The following is a 24,996-nucleotide window of genomic DNA, read 5'->3' on the forward strand; positions in this document are numbered from 1 at the left end:
CCGGCCCCGGCCGCCCAGATCTGGCCACCGGCTGGAGCCGCGCTTTCTCTCCTCAGGCCGGGAGGAGGGGGGGTATGCGCGGCCTCCAGGGGCCCGCGGGAAAGAGCGAGGGGCTGCGGGGCGCGCCGTCTCTTTCGGGGGTTTGATTCGTCATTCGCGGAGGGGAGGGGGCGGGGAATAGTGATGGCTCCCACGGGGGAGTCCCCCGCCTCCATTCTCCGTCGGCTTCGCCCGAGCATCCGTCGGTGCCCCGCCGCCCAACTTTCCCAAACTCGGGCTGCGAGGTGTCCCGGCACTCGGTGGGCCGGGGCTTCCCAGGGGCTCGGAGGACAGCGCATAGTCCAAGGCAGCGCGCGGTTGGGGGCCCGGGCAGGGGCGAGTCCTGGCCAGCTGGTGGGTTTCGGGAAGCGGGCACAGTGGCGCCGGCACCTGGAGTGGCTCGTCGGCTGCTCCTAGGGACAGTAGATGCGAAAACGGCAAAAATAAATAATTGAAAATAAAAAAAGGACCGCGTGTCCATCTCCTGCCCCAGGGTACCCCCACCTCCGTACTGCGGGGCCAATGTGCATGTGGAGGTGGGAGGCGGTCCGCGGGGGCAACGAGTTGCAGCCCCAGGGTGCAAAACCGGCCCCGGCGCACGTGGCGGAGGGGAAGACCGGGACCCGGGCAGAGACTCAAGAAAGGGCCGAGAGAAGGGCACTGCTGGGGGCTAGGGCGGCCAGAATCGGGGAGCCGGCGCAGGGGGTGGGGTGGGGGGAGCCGGAGGGGCGGCGGGCGCATGCGCCCTGCGCGGCCGTGCCATATTGGAATGAGGCGGAGAGCGGAGCGCCGCCGCCGCTGCCGCCGCCACCGCCGGAGCGCGGGGTGGAGGGAGGGGGGCGGGGAGGGGAGAGCAGCGCCGCGCTCGCCGCGCAGCCCAGCCCGGCCCGGCCACCCGCCCGGCTCCGCGCCTCCCCGCCCAGCAGGAAGGAGAGCCGCGAGCCGGCCAGGAGCGGGGAGGCAGGCAGGAAGAAAGAAAAAGAAAAACCCAACAACTCCGGGCAGGTAAGCGGGGCCGCCGCCGCTGGGCCTTCCCGCCCAGCGGGCTCCCGAGGCGGCTTGAGGGAGGCGGCGGCGCGGGGGGCCGCGCGCCTAGGGCAGAGCCAGGGGCCGGGGACCACCGGCAAGGGGCCGGGCCGCCGGCCAGCTCCCCCCGCCCCCTCAACTTTGCTGAGGAAAATCAAAGGGCGGGAGCGGGAGCGAGGCGGGAGCGCGGGCGGAGGCGCCAACGAGCGGGCTGAGTGGCGCGCGGGGAGGCGCGCACGGGCGGCCGGAACGTTAGGGAGAGGCGATCGCGGCGCGTGGGGAGAAGGAAGGGATCTCGCCGGGCCGGTCGGCGGGCCGGTGGGGAGGGGTAGTGAATGAGAGCGTCGCGCGCGCGCGCGCGCGCTCCGGCCCGGGATGCTCGCGGCGCGCGGCCCCCGCAGCCGCTCCAGGCTCGAGCAGGACCCGGGCCCCGACCCCAGTCGTGAAGGTGGCAGCAAGGCGACGGGCGCTCCCCGCTCCCTCCCTCTCTTCGCCTGCGCCTCCAGCCCCAGGCTGTGTCTGCAGCACCTAGCGGCCCAGCCCTATGCTGAGGGGGGCGGGGAAGCAGAGAGAAGAGAAAAGTGTCAGGCTCCCTGGCATTATTGGGGAGCTGCCTACGGACACCTTTCTGGGACCTGGGATGTGGGGGCGCCGCGCTCCTCTTCCCGGGCTCCTCCCAGAAACAGTCGCAGCTCAAGTTCCTCTCCCTACATCTTCGCCCCCTGCCACTCCCGCGCTGCGAGGAGTAGCGTCTCTTATTCCCGAGCGCTTCCCCCATCCCCCTACTTCCCCTCCAAGGGCGCTACAGACAGATCGACCCTGACCACGGTTCCAGCATTTCCGTGACTAATGCAGCCACCCAAGTCTCCGGCCCGGTACCTCCGGCGAGGCCCGTGACCCCCTTTTGCGGTCGTGTAGCTAGAGGCTTCCAGTCGCCCGACTCCATACTGGCCAGTGGCCTAGGTCAGCCTGACCCCAGGGTCTCTGAGCCTGATCAGGCTGGGAGAACGGCGCAAGTAGCGGCGGCGGCGTTGAGACCGCTTTGGTGCGGGTCAGCCGCTATGACCAGTGAAAGGCCTGAAGGAAATTTCCCGCACCTCTGCGGGTAGCCACCCGCCTCCCCAGATTCTCAAATCTGCTCCAACCCCTCTTTCTGTCTTTGACTTGTAGCTGTTGCTGCTGGCACCTCCTGTGGAAGTAGAAAAACGGGCGACCCTGAAATGTGGCCCGGCTCTCAGTGGGTGACAGTGCCTCTCTTCTCTGTGCTCTCCGAGTGTCATCGAGCTCCAAAATAATCCGTGCTTTTGATACTTTACGATTTCACCCAAAGGCTCCATTACTCTTTAGAGGGTGTTGTTTTTCCAAGTCATATTTTTGATTGGTTGGAAAAGAGGTCATGAAAGAGGGTTGGGCATCCCGAGAAGCAAGGGACCTGTTTTTTTTTTTTTAATGAACATCTTAAAAAAGCAAAACTGATAAGTGTCAGAGTAGAGCTGTGTCCTCTAAATGAACACATTCCACGGTGTTAGCCGTTTCAGTAATAAGGAAACGTAGGTATATGCCGATTCAGTGAAATAGGAAAGGAGGGATAGTAGGAGAGAAAAAGAATGCATGTATGTACCAGAGAGTTAAACAAAGAGCATCATTAACAGAGTGAGGTGTTGATGGTCCCACAGGTGTCCCTAGATGCTATGGCTGCTTAATGGTCCCAGGGGATGATATTTTTGGATAACCAAATAACTGTCATCAGAGACTTAAAGAGACACAATATAAAATCTGGTAGCTGTTACATCTGACATCTCATTGGACAGAATTTTAATAGATCATAGCTTGCTTCAGAGTTGGGGTATGAGAACTTCCCTATTTTTTTTCTGAATGGACAGCAAAATACTTAAAAATGGTTAATTCCTAACAATAAGCTATCTCAAATGTTTGAAAGCTAAGTCATCGTGAGACTACTATGGCAAATATAGAGCTAATGATGCTAATATTATGTTGAATCATCTGAGTTATAAGTGGACTCTAGGCTTCAAATCATTTGCAATTCTAGAACAAGAGTGGCATGGTAGAAATGTGAACCAGGAGTGAGTGGGTAGAGCCCAAGTTCCAACACCAACAGCTCTGTGACTTAACCTTTCTGGGTCTGTTTTGTCTAGTTCTGCTTTCTAAAGGATTTAGTAATTAGGGATGCTTGTGAAATATATTCATCTTCATTAAAACACAGCATTGCCTAGAGATAAAAGGATATTTGAGTCTCATAGTCCTTTGGTTTTATTATTTTCTTCATAGTTTTTAATATCCAGAAGATGTAACAAAATTTTGACTTTTTTGTACAGAATTTTGAGTCCATTTTCATTTATGTGCAATGTGTGAACCTGTGGTTACTGGGAATTCTACCAAAGTGTATCTCTATATGTGTATATTTGCAGACATTAGAGTTTAATTGGTGAGATGAAACATAAGAACTACAAAGAAACAAATAAGTTCATTACTTGAATCACTTTCTAAAACTCACGACATTAAGAAATGGACATAAAAAAGGACTCACAAACTTAGTGGTTAAAAAAAGGAATATAATATGATTGGTTTGCTGTATTTATTTAGTCTATCTCCTTGATTTACCAAAATATTAAAAGGAGGGAAAGCAAAGATGACAGAAATTCCAGTTATCTCATGGGAATTAATTTCTTTAATGAATTTAACTATGCAAAAATTAACAACTTGATTGAGTAACTCTGGATGCATGATGACTTAGTAATGATCAATCATTCATTCTTTTTTATGTCATTGATTTCCTGACACTTGTGTTATCTGATACTTTAACTTAAGAATTGTTCAATAGTTGTAAGTTCCACTTAGCAAAACTAAGTGCATAAAGTAGGAAATGATGAAAAAATGTATACAAGGAGCACTGTTGATTTTTAAAAATATATTTGATTTTTAGTGTCCTCTGATGATTTCTTTTAAAACACTTGTTAATTCAACACATTTTTATCAAGTGCACATCATGCAGTTAATTGTGTTAAATACTGATGATACTTGTTTCACTTTTGTAGGATATATTATTTTACAATCTTGGCAATAAGATTGTGTTAGTGTAGATGGAGATGTAATTTAACTTAGAAGAGAATGGAAAAGTTCAACTGGCCAGACTTATATGAACCTGCTTCAGTAGCATAGTATCTTGTTCACATCAAACTGAACAATAAATGAAAATAATCTGGAAAGAAGAATATTGTGTCGAGATTTTTGATACTAAGTAACCATTAAACATTTTTACTTTGTAATTATTGTTTGCTTTATTGTGTTTTCCTAACACTTCCCTGTGCCATTTAACTGGTTCACTGGTGAGTTGTTTATTTTTAGGTAGAGGGTTATGATAGTGATTTGAATGAGAATTAAACTAAAATGCCATGGAATCCATAAAAAGTAGTTTTTCTATGGTAAGATAGTTTCATCAATAATTTATTGTTTCATTTGCATTTGTTCAACTGGGATTCCTAGGAATGAGACAAAATGTTTGAAAAAATGTTGTTTATGCATAAACTTATTAAATTGGACAAAACCTTGGGATTTCTGGTTACCTAGGAGACCTGACACAATTATACTTTGGGGAATGGGAAGTTGGTACACCTCCTTGTGATACTAGATTTCCTGGAATGTATTTGTGTGGTCAAGTTGTTTAGTAATATTTATATCTGAAAGGGCCAAGGTATTAGAAATTTGGAAGTCGGGGAAGAGACTAAGACTAGAGTATTTGCTTACTGAAGCTTTATTAAAATCTTCTCTTGGTTACTGCAGTATTGGAGGTATGGGATTAGGCTTTAATGAAATCTCATTTTCACTCTTTTTTCTAGTTAGTTCAGAAGTATTTTTAAGTCTTATTCAACCTGTCAACTTAAAAAAAATTACACTGGGTCTTTTTTTTTTTTGTTTTAAGTATGGGTTATGTACCTGCAGTATTTATTTTTTAAAATGTTATATTGATGTTAATTGTTGTTTAATAGTTGAGCAACCATACTGTCTGGCACCATTTAAGGGATTTTCATTGACCTCTTAGATGTTTTATTATAAGGTGGCATTGATGACTTTTTAATATTTTACTATTTCAGTTTTTTTTGTCTTAATTTGTAAGAAAGGTCATGCTCTCCAAATATGTTTTGGAACTGATGAAGCAATAGAAATCTTTTTTTTTGGCCAGAGAAGATTTCCTGCTTGAGATGGGAATTAGATAGGACCTTTTAATGAGTAGAAGACAGTGGTTTGTCAATGGGTATTATCTAGTGGGGGGGGAGGGCAGTGTGCTTGTGCACAAATCATGAAAATGACAGGATAAGACAGAAGAGCTAAGAAAATTAACAGTTTGTAAAAGACTATTAAAGTATCAATATTTTGCTGCTGAGCAAATGTGGATTTTATTGCTCATTTTTTATTTAATTTTCCTATGTGTCTTGGTGCACTGCTTCTAACAAGACTATGGCTTTCTTCCCAAATTTTGCCAGTGTTCTTATAGGCAGTAGTTATTAAGACTTGTTGGTCCCAGAATCCCCATTATACTCTTAATTATTTGGGATACTCCCGAAAAGACTGTCTATTGATATTTACTGTGTTAAAAGTTAGTATTATTATGAAAATAGATTTGACCCTAGGAATTCTAGGACTGCATTTTGAGAACTGATACCTATGGAATGTACTTTCCCTTTTCAAAAACACATATAGTATTGTATATTAAAATTATACCTTTAGTCTGAGATTACAGTATTTTGACTCTTTCCTACCATTAAGGTAACACTGATTTTTTTACTTTGGCAATAAAATAGTCTATATGGGAGTAGTAATATCAATATAGCAATGTACCAGTTATCTAGCAAACCCATTTATTGAGAGCACAGCTCAGAAGCCATGAAGTGAGTGAAAGGCCTCTAAATCATCCAGAATATTTGTCACAAAGTCTACAAACTGGTAAAAAAAAAAAATCCTCGTGGTTCTCATTCCACCTGACTTAGTTGTTTAATTGTTTTGGTCTTGTTTGAATTGTCATGACCCCATTGAGGGTTTTCTTGGCAAAGATACTGGAGTAGTTTGCCATTTCTTTCTCTAGCTCATTTTACAGATGAGGAAACTGAGGCCACCAGGGTTAAGTAATTTGCCCAGAGCCAAACAGTTAGAAAGTGTTCTGAGATGGTATTTGAACTCAGGTCTTCCTCCAGGTTCAGTGCTTCATCCACTGGACCACATAGCTGCTCTCAAACTTAGTCTACTTACTTATATAGCTTGAAGAAGCTTGATGATTGGTTTCCAAATCTTTAGGAGCCAGTTAAAATAGAAGCAGAGTTGTCATAGGCAGGCATACTGACAGCTGAAGCTTAAAGGAAGCAGGAAGCAGACAGAAAAGCTACAAGAAGTAGCCAGCTCAAAAGATGGTAATCTTGGTCCATTTTAATGTAAAGGCAGATAGCTCAATAAATCCTTACAATTTAAGTGTATCACAACCGGTTAAAGTATTGATATTCCTATAGTAATGATAGAATCTCAGATTTGAATGTACCTTTAAGGATTCCTTGTTTTTAATTGTACCTGAGCAGGAATCTTCCTTGATGAGTAGTCTTCCTGAATCTTGAAGGCCAAATCCTATTCACTAACATTTTTAAAAAAGACATAGAAGTATATGGTATATTTTAGAGAGATTTACGTCAAAAAGGGTTAAAATATAATTTTAGTCCCATAGTGGGATAGCAAACTCATGCTTTTGAAAAATTGAATGATCAAGAATGACTTTAAAAGGGCCCTAAATAGTTTGAGATTTTACAAAAATATTTACTGATCAACATCAGGGAGTTAATAAGTTTGATAACTAATGTCCTGTTAGACCAAACATAGAGAGGTATTTTAATAGATTAAAAGTTAAGTGATGTGACACATTTTTATAATTTCATGAGAGGTGTGAATTTTATAACCAATTTTTTTGTAAGGTTAGTTTTATAATTGGGTTTTTTTCTTGCTATAATGAGGATCCTTTAAATTTTCTTCAAGGCTTTTATTTGTCTAATATAGTATGGTATATTTTGAAGTATGTTATGTAGTATATTAGTCTAGTGAATTTTGAACCTTTTGTTTCACTGTGAATAATACTATTGCCACCTAGAGATAGTATCATGGGCTAAGTGGTTAGTCTTACTTTGTTTTTCATTTTTGACCAAAATGCTTTGGAGGGTGGGGCACCTTTTTACTAGTATGAACTTTCTGGTCTTAGAGGATTGACACTAAATGTCAAGAAGCTAGATGGCCTTCTTGTTTATGTGTTCAGTGCTTAAAACTGTCATAGTGTTTAGGTGTTTCCTAGGCTACCTAATTGAAGGTTAAGTTTGCAAATGTCTTTGGAAGTAGAATGTGAGATTATTATGACAAGGTATTGTTGCTATTAAAGTAGTGGTTGTTAAGTTCTTTGATCTTATTCTACCTTCTAGGCTTTATTAATTTTGTTTACATCCATTGTTTATCAGTGCTCATCTGGTTTATTAAATTATTAAATAAATCAAATTATTATACAAATAGAAATTTATGAGAATTGATTTTTTATAGTTACCCAAAAGGCAGTTGAAAACAAGGCAAAACCAGCAAAATTTGATAAAATGGGTTAGAAATGGTTTTCTTTCCATGGTGAAGGGTGTGTGTGTGTGTGTGTGTGTGTGTGTGTGTGTGTGTGTGTGTTTAGTAAACAAGTAAAAAAGTGGACTTAAGTGTTTTTTCTTTTTAATTTCTTTTTAATTTTTTAGAAAAATTTGCCATGGTTACATGATTCATGTTCTTACTTTCCCCTTCACCCCCCCCCCCCCCATCACATTTCCCCTGGTTTTAACATGTATCATTGANCCATAATATTGATAGTTGCTTTGGTGTGGTCATTTCAGGTCTACATCCCCAATCATGTCTTTGAAAACATGAAAACACTGAAAAGTTTGAGTTGTACAATCCTAGATTTTTTTTAATACTCAGCCTCTTCATATGCTTACTAAGACAAAATTGTGTTATATTAAAATTCTTTATGTCTTAGTAGAAATACCGGGAGTAGGGATGGGTTATCAACAGATTATACTGAGGATAAACAAATAGCTTAATAAGTAGTTTAGGATATGTAAAATTTAATATTGACTTGATAGGATCAATTTAATGCAAGTGATACATTTACTTAAGATTTTGTTGCTGTTACACAAGTTCCTGATCAGAGCAATAAAGAACATCTTTATGAGTTGTATTTTTTCCTCTAAGGACACATGCCTAAATCCTTGAAAACTGATTGGAAACTAGGATTTGGCATTAGAATGAAGTATTATATTAAATCAATAAGGTTTTTTTGGAGGTTTTCTTCTGTACTGACAAAATAAATTGTTTCTTAAATTTTTGATGAGTACCTGAATAATATTACTAGAGTGTGAAACCATTTTAGATGATTAGAAAACATTTCATTCATTTCTAAGATACTTGGAATAGCATTGGTTAGAGTTCTAGTGAATTGAGGCCCCAGACACTTTTATAAATAAACTATACTATAAAAAAATAGGATGTGTTTATAAGATAGAACTTGACTTTGAAAAAGTACTGGGAATAGAGAGAAGAAAAGATGAATGCAAAAGAATAAGTAGTCTGTGATATAAGATTATCATTAAAATATCATTTAAAATGATTGTGGGGGGCAGCTGGGTAGCTCAGTGGAGTGAGAGTCAGGCCTAGAGACAGGAGGTCCTAGGTTCAAACCCGGCCTCAGCCACTTCCCAGCTGTGTGACCCTGGGCAAGTCACTTGACCCCCATTGCCCACCCTTACCAATCTTCCGCCTATGAGACAATACACCGAAGTACAAGGGTTTAAAAAAAAATTAAAAATGTTTAAAATGATTATGCCTTTGGGGGGCATATTTGCTTAGGATTAATGTACATTTTATGTAGAAATGTTTCCTCAGTTAATTTGGAAAATAAGTACAGAAAATGAGGGACTTGTTGCTATTGTGACTTTTCCTACAAATGTAAAACCTTATTTGGCATAGTGAGAAGAGTTGTGACTTGGGATAAGTAGATCCAGATTTATCTCATAGTCAACTAGCACTATTCAAACAGTTTGACCATGAACAAATAACTTATTTTTCTGGGCCTCAGTTTCCTCATCTATGACACATTTCTTTTTTTAAATTTTTTTAAACATTTATTAATATTTATTTTTTAGAAAAGTTAACATGGTTACATAATTCATGTTCTTACTTTCCCCTCCCTTCTCCCCCCCAAGCTCCCTCCACCCAAGATGGCTGATGCGCATTTCTACTGGTTTTAACAGGTGCATTGATCAAGACCTATTTCCAAATTGTTGTTAGTTGCATTGGTGTGATAGTTTCAAGTCTGCATCCCCAATTATGTCCACCTCAACCCATGTGTTCAAGCAGTTGTTTTTCTTCTGTGTTTCCATTCCTGTAGTTCTTCCTCTGAATGTGGGTAGTGTTCTTTTCCATAAATCCCTCCGAATTGTCCTGGATCATTGCATTGCTGCTAGTACAGAAGTCCATTACATTCTATTTTACCACAGTGTATTGGTCTCTGTATGACACATTTCTAATGATATTTATATCACTTACTTTAAAGGATTGTTGTAAGAATCAAATGAGAGTTCTAGTACCTGAAGGAACTATCCATAACATGTAGGAAAAGTTAGTTAATACTATGACCATTGGATTTAAATCTTTCCAAAATGTTTTTGCTCCTTGGTTTTAAAAAGTCATGTACTAAATATAGTTTTAAAGAGTTTTTAATTCTGAGCAATTGGGAAACACCATACTTATTTTGGACTTTTTAATCTGTTATTGAACTTAACAGAACTATTTTTAATGAATAACTGGTTTTCCTGAAATCTTTTGCCTAGTAGGATTTTCTCTCCACTCCCTCCTGCCCCCCAATTTGGTTTTTAGTTAATGAAGTAAGCCTGACAAAAATCCTTTTTTTAAATTTTGTTGATTTCTCTGCTCACTTTAGAATTTTAGAAATATTTCCATGCATATGCCAGAGGTAGCTGTAGCTTAATTCTTTTCTTGTCTTTTTGCCCATCTTGGCAGGAGTTCATGTGGAAAAGTGGGGAGAATATGAGGAGGGGACCACTGGGTTAGTTACTGTAAGAGTCAAAAGGATTATAGATATAGAGCTGGAAGGGGTGTCAGAAGTCATCTAGACCAACTTTATTTTTCAGTTGACCAAAATGAGGCCCAGAAAAGTTAAATGGCTTGCCTAAGGTTACCAAGCAGGGATTATCAGAAGTGGTAGTTCCACCACTACTGCAGAACCACTAGTCTTTTCACTGTGTCATGCAGTGTTATTTCTGTAGTATTTTATAAACAAATCATGTATATGGGTTCAAAAGGACAAGCCCACAGTTGAAAGTATTAAATAGGTTGAAGTTGGATAGTTGTGTGCCAAGCCTGTGTACACATTTAGTTTAGCAAGAATTGTCTTTTTGTATAGTGTTGCCATTTAACCTTTAAACTTTTCTCATTTTAACCCAATCAAATTCTACCTGCTGATATTGTCCATGTAGTATTTGAGTTTTGAATTGTTGCTTTGGTTATGTTTTTCTTGTCCTCCTTTCAGTCCTCATGACCTCTACCTGAAAAAAAAAAGTTGGTAAGGAACCTGGGCCTGAGAGCCCAAAGAACTACTTGTTATCTTTTTGTAGAGTTTCAGTGAGGAAATTGGGGGAAACCTTTGAAAGAAATAGAATTTTCAGTTCATTATGTTGTTAGGTTATATATATACTCTTTAAGTTTTTGTGTGAGATGTGAAATAATATTAACTCCTTTACATTCAGTGGAATAGATCCTAACCCATTCATACATTCTCATTCTGGCAATTCTTTTAATTCATCCATTAAAGAGATTTCCATTTACTTGCTGAAAGCTTTCCTTTAGATATATTTACATTTGCATTTTTAAAAAATTTAAGTTTTATACAAAATTTCTCTTCAGATATGCAACTTTAAAATGACTTTAAAAAATTTCAACAACACATTTCTGTGTAGGTTTTCTGAAGTTATATGATCCATATTGCCTCCCTCTCTTCTTCCCTCCCCCTTCCCAGAGCTGGCAAGCAGTTCAATTTGGATTATACATGTTTTCATTTTAAAATATCTTTCTGCTTTCTCAAGTGTGATTTAATTGTTAGGGAAAAACTTTTTTCTAGATGTGTATGGTGACACTTAAAGTACTTATCTAGAGTTCATTCCTTTGGCAACCAAACCTAAAATACATTCCAAACCGGAAATAAGCAAATGAATCCTCTGAGTAGCATCATGATGGATAGAAAGAATATGTGTCAGAGGCCTTTGGTTCAAGGTCAATGGATTCTGCTACTTATTACTTGTGAAACTTGTCTGTTTTTCAATCTTTCTGGCTCTCTTGTTTATCATCTTTAAGTGAGAGAAGTATTTTAGATGGTGTGACATATTTTTTAACTTTAAATTTTTGAACCTATAACTAGCCATCATATGTAAATTGTAACTCTTATAGTTGGTGAACCAGTTTTTAGTTCAAATATCAACTGCTTTAGAGGAGGCAGCTGCTTTAGATAGGCACAGTGAGAGAAATAACAGCTGACTTACTCAGCAGAGAAGAATCAGAAAATACTCAAAATGTTTCCACAAATTCTTTATAATTTTCTTTATTTAGAAGGGATAAGCTTCAATATCTCTGGGCTTGAATTCTTTCATCTGTAAACAAGACTGAACTACAATGATCTCAAAGTTCTCTTCCAGTTACCATCTAAAATATTTCAATTAAATTTTGTTTTCAGTTAAATGTTTTTTCCCTCTTTCCAAAAAAAAAAAAAAGAAAAAAAAAAGAAAACTATAACCATTGTAACAGATATTCATAGTGAAGCAAAACAAATTTCCACTTTGTCCATTTCTAAGAATGTGTGTCTCATTCTTCATATTTAGTCTCACCAGTAGATGAATTTCATTCTTCATCATTTGTATTCATGGTAATCATTTTGTTGATCAGAATTCTTAAATCTTTCAAAGTTGTTCATTTTTACATGTTATAAGTATAAGTTGTTTTGATTCTGGTTATTTCATTTTGTATCGGTTCATATAATCATTTCAGGTTTTTCTGGAACACTTCCTTTCATCATTTATTATAATATGAGAGTATTCTATTCTATTTATTTATTTTTATTTTTTCATTTTTATTGTCATGCAAAACACTTCCAACTTGGTCATTGTTGTAAGAGCACACTCATACATAATCAAAACCCCAAAATAAAACCAAAGATACAGTGATGTGAAAGATGATTCTAATAGTTCTTTCTCTGGAAGTGGATAGCATTCCTCATCATTAGTTTTTCAGGATTGACCCAGATCATTACATTGCTGAGAGTAGCCAAGTTTTCCCTGATAATCATTGTCTAATATTACTGTTATTGTGTACAATGTTCTCTCAGCTCTGCTTATTTCATTACATTTACATATCATGCTTTGTTCAACCATTCCTTAGTTGATAGGGTTCTCCATAGTTTCTAAATTGTTTGCCACTACAAAAAGAGCCGCTATAAATATTTTGTACTTAGTCCTCCTCTTTCTTTGATCTCTTTTAGAGTATAGTCTTAATAGTATTGTCTATAGATCAAAGGATATGTAGTTTAGGTACTTTTGGGGTATAGTTTTAAATTGTTTTGCAGACTTTTCAACTACTTATATTCTACAAGTCTACCTGGAAAACATAGATGAAACACTTCCTCCAACAATGTCAGATAATGAGAAATTTTTGTGTCTTCAATTTTATAGTTAAAATCAGTTGGAAAATGGGATTTACTTTAGGAATTTGACTTTATAGGCAACTTATCAGGAATGTTTCTATTGTGTGAAATTAAGTACAAGTTATAATCATTTGTTTTTTCTATGTTGATAACATCCTTGACAATGTTTTATATTGGTCTGGTAGTTTCATAGATCAAATTAATTTGGATTTTTAGATACATTGTTCTTTGAACAAAGTATTAACATTCTGAATGAATTTATACTTTGAGAATCTACTATTAATATGCAAGCTTCAGTGATCAGCTTCTCTCTTCTCTTAGGTGTCAAAATGAGAGTATGCTTCACAGGGAGTATTTTAATATTTTCCAAATTCTGAAATTCATGATAGTATTTTTAAAAATTTACTTATTTAATTAATTGATTTAGAATATTTTTCCATGGTTACATGATTCGTATTCTTTCCCTCCCTTCTTTCCTCCCCCCTCTTGTAGCCAATGAGCAATTCCATTGTGTTTTACATGTATCAATGATCAAGACCTAATTCCATATTAGTCTATTATCCTCAGTCATATCCCCATGGAACCATGTGTTCAAGGAAATGTTTTTTCTTCTTTATGTCTACTCTCACAGTTCTTTCTCTGGATGTGGATAGTGTTCTTTCTCATAAGCCCCTGAAAATTGTCCCATATCATTGCATTGCTGCTAGTAGAGAAGTCCATTTGACATTCGATTGTGCCACAGTGTATCCGTCTCCATGTACAATGTTCTCCTGGTTCTGCTCCTTTCATTCTCCATCAGTTGCTAGAGGTATTCCAGTTCACGTGGAATTCCTCCAGTTCATTATTCCTTTTAGCCCGATAGTATTCCATCACCAACAGATACCACAATTGGTTCAGCCATTCCCCAATTGAAGGGCAACCCTTCATTTTTCAAATTTTTGCCACCACAAAGTGTGGCTATAAATATTTTTGTTACAAGTATTTTTCCTTATTTTGATAGTATTTTTGTTGGTGGATTACTTTTAATGCCACTTCCTCCATGAAACCATTGATTCCTTCAATCTATAAAGATCTTAACCCATCCAAAGATGACATTCATCTTTCTTTGTGTGCTTATTATATGCTATCTTTTATTATAGTTATTGTAGTTTGTATGTTATCTGTCCTCAATACACACATGCAACTGTGAATTCCAGGAGGGCAAGGGATGGTGCCATATTGTATTACCCCCCCCCCCCCAAATAGTAGAATGTTCTGTATGTAATTATTTTTAATGTTTTAAAAGTCCATGAATTCATCACGTGAATTCTCATTCTATTGATTCAAATTGCACATCTATGTGCATTTTCCATGCATTATGGTGAGGAATCCTCTAGTAATAAGCCTCTCCAGAATTAGTTAGGCATCACACAATTACACAATTAGGAAGTTTTTGATACTAGTTTTGAACTCATGAAGTTGTCTTTCTAAGCTGCCATCCACTTTACCTCCTAGCTCCCCTAGAGTTGTAGAGGCAGAACTGACTAAACTTTGGTAACTAACAGGGTTATAGGAGGTGATGAAGAGAGGGAAAGCTTAAGAACACATTGTAAGCCTGGGTGATTGGAGGGAAATAAGGAAGTTTAGGGAGTGGACAGAATTATTGGGGAAAATAAGGAATTCATGAGTTTGAAAAGCTGATAGGACATTTAGGTAGAGCGATAGCAGGCAGCTGATGGAGTGGAATTGGAATTCTAGGAGGAGATAAATCTGGATATGAAATTTAGGGGTCATCTATGTAAGAGATGATAGTCAAACCCATAGAGTGTAGAGCAGAGATCTTAACCTTTTTTTTTTTGCCTCATGGACATGTCTTTTTTTTGTCTTTGGAAAATGCTTTTAAATGTATCAAACAAAATACACAACATTTTGAAGGAAACCAATTATATCGAAACACAATTATTAAACATTCAAAAAGACATTCACAAACTCTTGGTTATAGGAATGGTTGGTTTAAAGTGAGAAAAGAAGGTCTCAGAGAATTAACTAGTTGGGTAACTGTTGGGCAAATCATTTTCCTGTTCTGGGCCTCAGTTTCCCAACCTGCAAAACAAATGGCTTGTTTTAGATTATTTCTGATGTTCCTTTCAGCTCTAACATTCTATGTTTTCATGAAAAGTGAGATAGATACCCAAGAACTAAGCTTTAATTCATTCATGTCTTGGGCCACAAAATTTATAGAAATTGAATGTAACCATAAACACACAACATTACATTTTTGATTAGAATCATATTAGATATTCTATTGTGCTTAAGCCCTTATTCTTAAGACAGTTAAATGGTGGGATAGAGTACTGGGCAGGAGACAGGAAAGATCCGAGTTCAAATTCAGCTTCAGACACTTAACTAGCTGTGTGAGTCTAGCCAAGTCACTCAACCTCGGTTTGTATCAGTTTCTCCATCATTAGAATGGGAATAAGAATAGTATCTACTTCCCAGGGATATTCTGAGAAACAAATCAGATAACATTTGTAAAGCACTTAGCACTTTCCTGACTCCTGGTAGGTGCAATATAAATGCTAGCTATTATTCTTTTTATTGCAGAGTGTTAGGCTTGAAGTGGCAAAAAGACCTGAATTCAAATTTGGCTTCAAACACTTATTGGCTCTATGACCCTTGGCAAATCATTTAGCCTGTATCTTTTCCTCAACTATAAAATGGGGATAATAAAAGTACTTACCTCAGGTCAAATGAGGTAATATTTGTAAAGTGCTTGTTAGCAAGTGCCTGGCACATAGAAGGCACTTAATAAATGCCTATTCCCTCCCCCTCTTCCTTAATGGTCTATTGCTAAACTGTCATAAAATATAGCATTTGAGGGATGAACAGTATGTCCAGTATTACCATACATAGTTTGTTTACTTTATAATCCCCCTATTTTACTAAATGAGAGATACTTCTAAGATAGGACAAGAGAGATGCTAGCTGATAAGCGAACAATGAAAAAATATTTTTGTTAAAACAAACAACCTGTAAGAACAACTTGGTTTGGTGAGAAGAAAGTATATAAAAGGCTTAGAACTGCTATTATATTTGTGGCAGTAACCAAGGCAGTAACTCACCAACATTAACAACTTTCTGGTTCTGGGTTTTGAAAGACTACGCCAGCTTAATTTAAACTCTGGCAGATCCTAATAAGCTGAAAAATCTTGAAGCAACATATATCTTTCATCTGAGCATCAACCTAGTCAAGTACAGAGAGAATTATCACCAGAAGGTTGACTGTCAAGTGATAACATTTTTTGGATATAGCAACTCATAAAGATCATTTTTAAGGGGATTCTATCTGCTGTAGTGCAGATATTACTTCATCATGACGACATCACTGGTTTTCTGAGGCTATCATCTGGGCCTTCCCTCACACATGGGCACCCAGAAACCTCCAGGTTGGGACATTCTGTGGAGTCACATCCAGTCAGTATTATTGTTCAAGAGCTCTCACTACTAAGTTATCTCCCATTTTGCCTAGTGCTTCTGCAATGGCGTCTTATTAGTCCTATATAGTTTCTTGCTTTCCCAGTGGTATATAGATGAGGAGCCAGTTAAGTCTGGTTTTACTTTTCTCTCCTTGGCTGTTCTTGCTTTGAATCCATTAAACAACTGCACCAAATCTGTATATACAACAGTTCTTTCTGCTTTCTATTGACAAGTAGACTTCATTAACTCATTGAACAAGTCTGATACTATTCTTTTTTGATTCATTGCCCTTTTTATCACCTGTTTCTACAATAGCCTTTCCACATGTAAATACAAAGCCAAGAAGGCTTCTCACCCTTATGTTAAAAGGCATTACTGAGAGGTAGCTTGGATTAATTGATAGAGCCCTGGACTTGGAGATGGAGAGATCTAAATTTGAATATTACCTTTGACTGTTGTTAGCTGTATAAAGATGGGCAAATCATTTAACCCTTCTTAGCTCCTTTATTAGTCTGCAAAATGGGGATAATAATAGTACCTAATCCCACCCTGCCGCAAGGTTATTTTGAGGATCAAATAAGATCATACATGTTAAGTGTTTGCAAACTTAAGATATTATAGAAATGCTAGTTATTATTCCATTCTCATCTTTTCCCATGGGATTCAGATGGAAATGATCCTAGGACCAGTAGCTCCCCTGTGATTTTTATTCCTTGAGGGTTTTCTTAGGACCTTCCAGCTTTTGACATTCCCAAAATGGTCTGGTACAGGGAAAGTCATATTGCTTTCCTTTTGATCTGAGCTCTGCAAATTACTGATATGGATTTAGGTTTGAGCAACAGGCTTGTGGGCTTATGCCACCTTTTTAACTTCAGTAGGCTGCTATTGGATCTAGTTGGCCACTTTTAGCCAGTTCTACAGGTTTGGAGTGACAGAGCTATAGGTTTCCCATTGCTCTGATTATTATATACTTTGATTATTCTTCTGTAGGTTTCAGACATGGCCAGAAATTGGACTTCCAACCTGCTTATTAGCTCCTGGGGTCAGAACCACAAAGTTATTGTTTACTTCTGAAACTGTTTCTTGCTTAGGACACAGTTTAGGTTTTGGGACCACTCATTTCCCTAGAAAGTCAACTCTGGGTATACAGGTATCTTCCTCATTTGGCTCTGGAATTGGATAGTGGGTATCAAAGTTGATATTTGGCATCTATTCTGGCACCTTTCATGAGACCTTATCTTGCCCTGGTGCAGAGTATTGGTCTTTTTTTTAATCCCTGAGCTTTGGAATACTCTGTGAGACCCATGCCTGACAATACCCTGTCATCATTGTCCACAGACCTTTCTGTCTCTCTATACCAACTTGGGCTGAAAAAATGATCTCTTGTTATATTTTATTGGATTTCCTGATCAGGACTTAATCTGGTGCATTTTCTAGATGTTTAAAGGAGTTTTGTGAGGGGGGGGGGCATGGAGCTTGCTGTAATTCTCCCTGCTATTCCACCATCTTGACTCTTTATCTCCTGTTATTTTCACATTTAACATTTTACAGACTATTGGATAAAATGGTCCATTAAAAAAGCTCTACTTTTTGTAGTTGAGTAGAAGCATTAGAATATATGCTTATCAACCCTGTAGGTTTACTTAAAGCATCCTTGGTACAACTTCAATAGCAGACAGGAATTTAGGGATGCTATGTTCCATGTGATTTTGATTTCCTCTAGAAAGTTTGTAAAACTTTTTTTCCCCATGTAGCTTGGAGTTCATGCCTATTTGTTTTTAAATGCTTTATGCATCAGTGTATATATTGTATATTGTTTTTCTATTGTTGTATATTATTTTTATTGTATATAACTTTGTGAGAATGGTTCATTTCCAGTACTTTTTGAAAGTTTGGATTCCTCAAGATATTTTGAGATTTGCATTTGTAATATGGGATTTTACAATCTGTAAGTCCATTAAAAATGGTGAATTTGATGTATAAATCTGTCTACCAGGTCAGTTCTTGCTAGATATTCATACAGTGCTAATTTTTTACAGCCTATATTGATGTGTTGCACATACATAATGTTTCTTTACATACTGTACGTTGATTATTAAGTCTGGACTCCTTACAGATAACTTCTGTAATTTCTAGTGTTAGTGACCTGGTGCTGAATTACATCAGAAACCCTGCTCAGGCAATGCAATTTGCCATAGTTAACTAGCTTTGGGGATTAGGCTAGCTTTCCCTAAAATACTACTCCATGTAGGTTAGGCTAGTTTCTCTTTTAAGAGCTATTGAAACTATTCAGGAGAGTCACTTGGCTCAGGGAACCAATACCCAGGTTGATCTCACTTCTTGGTCATCCAAAGGCATAAAAAGACCTGAGGAACCCGGGCTTTTCATACTTTATGGAAAAGCTAGGTAAGTCACCACATTTCTTCCCTGCTGAACACTTGAGCACAGATAGGTTTCCCTTTTGGAGATGGATGTGCTGTGTACCTTTGTCGACTAACTTTTTTATGCTTCTTTTTTGATTGATTGAATGATCTATAAGCATCTCATTTTGTTACAGTAGTAGACCTAAAAATAACTGGCCTTTTCTGTAACACCCTGTTTTCACAAACGTGCAAAAAACTCTGCCATTTGTTTGATGCTTTGTTGAAATGTTGTTTGCTGACTTTATGTGGATGTTGTCCAGGGAAGACCTTTTGACTCCATTCTTAGTGGTTATTTCATAAACTCTATCAAAAGGTAGAGTACTTTCGCTTCCATAAAAGTGTTTCTGCACATTTTTGACCTATTGATAATATGGTCTAAGAATGTGTTATTCCCCCTTTTTTATTGAAGAAGTATTGATTTTCTATGGCTGCTTGGGGTGATTGGTGATTTTGCAAACATATTCATTTTTGTAGGATACTTTCTAATTATGCTATGATTTATTTTCATTCTTGAAAGCAAAGACTGGTATTGCATAGCTGTTAATTGCTTTAAACATATTCTTTGCACTTGGCTTTGATTTCAGTATGCCAATAAGTCTCTAGCGTATATATACAGTTACACATTCAGTTCTTTGATATCTTTATGCTTGTGATTTGTCTTGCCTGGAGGAGACCTAAGTTATTATAGGTATTGACCTTTATTTTTCTTTGCAGTGTGACCTCTAGATTCAAATTCAAGTCCTTCAGTATCTTTTTTGGACATAGACTAAAAATTTTACACAGGTTTATCTTGTATATATCTTGTTTGTACATAGTTTGCGTGTTGTCTCTCTTATTAGACTCTCAGTTCCTTCCGAGTAATGGTCATTTAAATTTTTTTTTTATTTTTTACCTTTCTTTGTATGCTCAATACTTAAAGCTTGGCACGAAGTAGGTTTGTTTTTTTTTTTAACCATTAACTTCTGTGTATTGACTTATAGGTGGAAGAGTGGTAAGGGTAGGCAATGGGGGGTCAAGTGACTTGCCCAGGGTCACACAGCTGGGAAGTGTCTGAGGCTGGATTTGAACCTAGGACCTCCTGTCTCTAGGCCTGGCTCTCAATCCACTGAGCTACCCAGCTGCCCTCGAAGTAGGTTTTTCAACAACTACTTGTTGACTTATTGAATCCAAATGATATCAGGCTGATATCACTGGAGAAAGGTTCTATATGTGTTGAAGAAATTATTTTATGTTGTTTTTTTTTTGGTGGCATCATATAGCTTGATGTCATTCACGTACCTTGTAATAAGATATTTTAATATGGCTTCCTCTTTAATTTAGAAGCCATATGCATATTTAAGAGACATGATAATGGGTTTTTAAAAAGGTACAAACATAATGGAGTAAAAATGCCATGTTTCATATAAATTGTACTAGATATTACTGAATTGGTGGTGTGTTTTAAATAGAGAATAGTTTCTCAAATGAGGGCAAAAAAAGTCCCACTAACCCATTGTGCTTGAGCCTATTTTATATTTTTGTAATATGTGACCAAGCCATGAGTGCAGAACTAAATTAAAGGCTTCTGAATTATCAACAAAGTTAATACAATTCTTATGGTGTTTTAGAGCAGGTTGGCCAATAATTATTGAATCTATAAGAAGTTGCTCTTCATTCCTCTGGGATTTTATGGTACTCTGTTACCAATATGTGTTTTCTTGGTTTTGCAGGTATTTTTGTTGGTGATACAGGCTTTTCATTTGCTTAGTAAGAGAGTCAAGAATTTCTGATATGATTGAGAGCCAGGCCTAGAGACAGGAGGTCCTAGGTTCAAATCCGGCCTCAGACATGTCCCAACTGTGTGACCCTGGGCAAGTCACTTGACCCCCATTGCCTACCCTTACCACTCTTCCACCTATAAGTCAATACACAGAAGTTAAGGGTTTAAAAAAAAAAAGAATTTCTGATATGCTTTTGTTTTTCTTGATTTCTTTCTGCATGCTTATTTTTAGTTCACTTTAATTGGGTTATATGACATCCACATTTTCTATTATATATATCAGATATATATTTTTAAATAATTAAAATTTAAAAATTTAAATTAAGTGCTTTCTTTCCCTTTCATTTCTCCCCCTTCACCCACCCATGGAAGAAAAAATACCCTTGTAGCAAATACATGTAGTCAAGCAAAAAAAAAAAATTTTTTTCCCACCTGCATTGACTACATTCAAAGATGTATATCTTAATTCTTGCATATTCAGTCCATTACTTCCCTGTATAGATTGTATTTGGTCAACATAAATCTTTATTGTTTTTATTTTTTAAAAGTACATGATGAATTTAATACACAATCAGGATAGCTTTTAAATTATATATCGCCTCTAATGTCATACATTTAAAAATATTCTTTATTAATGCTCTTTTTTCTTTTTGACATTACTTTTACAACTCCTACTTCTCTACTTTCATTATTTCTCCCTTCAAAAAATAAATAAAAAGTTATTTTTGTTTATAAGATTGTAGTAATTTTGTAAATGGTTCTCCTCACTTTACCCTGCAACAATCCATACAAATCTTCCCAAGTTTCTGTGAACTCATTCCTTTTTGTCCTTTTATAAAAATGTTGATTGAGCTGGAAAGGTCCTTTGAAGGCATTGCTCCTTTTACAGATGAGGAAGCTGGGGCCCAAAGAGAGAAAGTGATCATTGTGACTATTTGAAATAGACCCAGCCTGCAAGCCAGTAATGCTTCATCTATTTCTTAGATTCATAGGATCAATTTGATCACACTTACTGGCATGTTAGCACTACCAATGGCATTGTCAGAGTCCAATTGGTAGAATTTCAGTGTTTCTGCTAGGTCTTCATAGCTTCATAGAAGTCGTCTCAGGGTACATGGAATCCCTGTTATGATCATCCCAGCAGTTATTTCCTTCCTTTTGGCTTACCCTCCCCTAATCTCCTTAAATGATGCATTAGGCTTTGAGAATGTTATTTTTATGGAAATAAACCAAGGCTTCAGGTGAACTCTGTTCCCCTATGTCTACCCTATCTAAGTATTTCAATATTGAGACCGTAGTATTTTTTTTTGTTTTTTAGCATTTAAATGACATTAAATTTGGGTGTCTTGAAGCTTTCATTTAGTTTTCTTCATTTTGTTATATTGTTGCTGTTGTACCTCATCTCCTATTCAGTATTCATATAGATTCTTCTCAGAAGGGCATGGATGTTTTCCCAAAAGACTCTTAGTTTTGCTTAGTGAATATCTTGTATTTGTGCCAACAGGCTTTATAATCTACTTTTTGGCTGAAGCCTTTGCCATTAGTGCAGATTTTGACTTTTTTTCTTCTCCCCTAACAAATGTTAACTTTATGGAATTCTTTACTTTTTATGAAGTTTTAAGCTGCTGTCTTTCCTTCCCTGGGTCCTTATTCTTTTTAGTGAATAGTTTAGTATTTAATTTCTAGATGATTTCTTTAATCTTTGTTTCCTTGGGGTTATTGAAATGTACCCTTATATTAGTCAGCTGGCATTTTACAGTCATTATTCTGACTTCCTTTTTGAGAACTCTAACCCTAGCACCTGACATTTTCTTATGTTGTCCATACCATATAAAATCCATTCAATGTCTCTATCACTATTTTTAATGGATACCTCTGAAATTAACAGTCTTTGTTGGAGTCATCTCCTGCTAGTATACACCAATACCATTATTTTATTATATATACACTAATTTTATTATATATACACACCAAATTTTATTATATATACACCAATATCCAATTATTGCTTAGCCATGATGCTGTTTGGCTCCAGTTATAATTGCAGAAGCAATATATAGCAGAACTTCAGTTTTTTGCTTGACACACAGTAGAGGAACAGTTATAGTAAAACAACTGATCTATTCTGAGAGCCTTTCTATCTAGTCACAGCCCAAGAAAGGAAACACTTAAAAAATCTTCAGTGAATTCCTTTATTGCAAGGGCATTCAAATACTGTACAGGTTCTTAATTGAGGCCCCTTCTTGTAGCATCTGTATTTTTCACATGTAGAACCTTCATTACACTATCATAGCTTTACTTCATGAGTGACTTTTTATACGTGTACTTTTAACAGATAACTGGAAGACAACATGAATAAAAAGCAAAAGACATTTTTTTTCCCTGTCAAATAGTATAGCAAATTGAGTGACAAGATAAGATGTACCTATTCATATGTGGAATACCTTTACCACAGATTACTGTACACAGGCAAAGCATGTCTAATCAGAGAACATTTATTAGGGACTACAAGTAGGAAATATGTATAGGCAGATACACACTAGAACTCATGAGACTAGGGATGCACAAGTGGGCAGGGAAATTGATGATTCTGACACTGCTACTGTTATCTCAGGTGGTGTCATTGCTTTATTTTCCATTGGGCATCCTGTCTTTATTCTCCATTCCACAAGGAATCTCCTGTGGTCTTACCACTGCTGAACTGCTTTCTGCCTTGTTCACATCTTAACCTCTTTAGGTCCATCTACTTTTCTGCTATCTTGTGTTTTGGTGCAGTGGCTAATAAGCTTCTTTTTGGCAAGGCTTCTCACCTCTCATTTTTTTTTTTTTTTTACAGTACACCAAATATTCATAGCTTAGTGTTGTGAGCTCTCACATACGGATAGGCAGCTAACAAAAAAGCCAGCAGAATGCTCCAGTTTTGAGTGCTTTTTTTTTCTTAGTGTGGACTTGAAGTTCTTAGTTCAAGCCATCTTATTGACCTAGAGTTTTAAAATTCTTCATTGATCCTATTACATTCCTGATTGTCAATCTTTGTCCCTAAAATCCATTTTAAGGTCTCCAGCCAACAAAACACCCTCTGGAAATATGCCCCATCTGGGAACTGTGTGGCAGCTGTAACTGTTAGACTCACCTCTGTCCCTAGATACTCAACTGATTGACATGCAAAGGAGCCTTGGGGCAAGAACAAAAGATCCGTTGAAGCAGGCTATTAGCCCTCTTCAGTTTCTTATTCCTACTATTATTATGCATATGTGCCAGCAACAAAATCACTGACTTTTGTCTACTTTAAAAGTGATGGTCTCTACATGAATTATTAAAATTATTACTGGGTTTTGTTCTTTAAACAAAGTTAGATTCAATTTGTATCACTGACAAACTCAATATCCTAGGATATTAACTATTCATCCTAACTATGGTTTCTCTATAATGTGATTTTTCCATCTCTCAGTACTTTGCAAGATTTCTCTATCTCTCAGTACTTGCCAGGATGACACCTCTCTGTGTACAGTCTCCTCTCTTCCTAATCTTCACCCCTTAATGGATCATTTTAACTCTCCTATTCTCTACTTTTTTAATCCCTTACTTCCTTGTCTTACTATTCACACTTTGCAAAACCACAACTATGGTTTATTTCCATAATACACTTCCTCTTTTGCTTCCATTTTGCTGCTTGGAGCTGATGGAAATCTTGCCCTGGTAATTGAATAAATCCATTATAGATTGATATGACCTGATTGATCTCAACTGGACCCTCCCCAAGGCATCTCAGGCCTGTTTATTTCTCCTTCTATTGGGAGAATCATAGGAGATAATACATGTAAAATTCTTTGCAAACCTTAAAGTGACATATAAATATTAGTTATTATTATTATTAATTGATTATTGGCCTTACTCTTCACTTAAGTTTCTGATGAAGAAAGAATCCTCATTCTTTAGTCTTCAGTCTTTCCTTATTTATCTGTGAGTCAGTAAACATTAAGTGCTTGCTTAGTGCCAGGCCCTGAGCTAAGTGCTAGAGGATGCAAAAAAAGGGCAAAAAAGATGGCCCACACCCTCAAGGAGCTGTCAGTCTAATGGGGAAGCAATATTAAAACAACTCTTGATTTCTTCACTACAATCACTACTAATATTATCACCATTCTTTTTTTAAATTAAATTTTATTTCTTCTAATCAGGAAAAAAACACATTTTCTCCTTTCTACCTTTTCTTCTAAATTGAGAAACAAAAACAAAAACTCTTTATTATAAACATGTATAACATGTAAATGTATGTATGCATGTGTATATATACACATATACACACATATATAGTCACACAAAGCAAATTTGCATAGTGATTATATTAAAAAGAAATTTGGATCATTTTGCACTTTTTCCTCTGTTAGGTGTGTTTCATCATTAGTACTCAGGACTACTCAGTTGACATGATGCAACTGGTCATTTTCCTTATCAAAATTGACTTTACAATTTTGTTATCTTTGTATAAATTACTCTCCTGGTTCTGC

At 37.7% G+C, this 24,996-nt stretch overlaps 1 protein-coding gene across 1 annotated transcript in view; it reads left to right on the top strand.

The window, feature by feature from the left end:
* Positions 1–969: 969 nt before the first annotated feature.
* SFMBT1 (Scm like with four mbt domains 1) overlaps positions 970–24,996 on the top strand; it is a 164,430-nt gene continuing 140,403 nt past the window's right edge. Inside the window, exon 1 of the mRNA XM_044672764.1 lies at positions 970–1,044. The gene's annotated coding sequence lies outside the window, so the exon portion shown is untranslated. The remainder of the gene's footprint in view (positions 1,045–24,996) is intronic.

This window comes from Gracilinanus agilis, chromosome 1 (genome assembly GCF_016433145.1).
Source record: "Gracilinanus agilis isolate LMUSP501 chromosome 1, AgileGrace, whole genome shotgun sequence".
NCBI lineage: Eukaryota > Metazoa > Chordata > Mammalia > Didelphimorphia > Didelphidae > Gracilinanus > Gracilinanus agilis.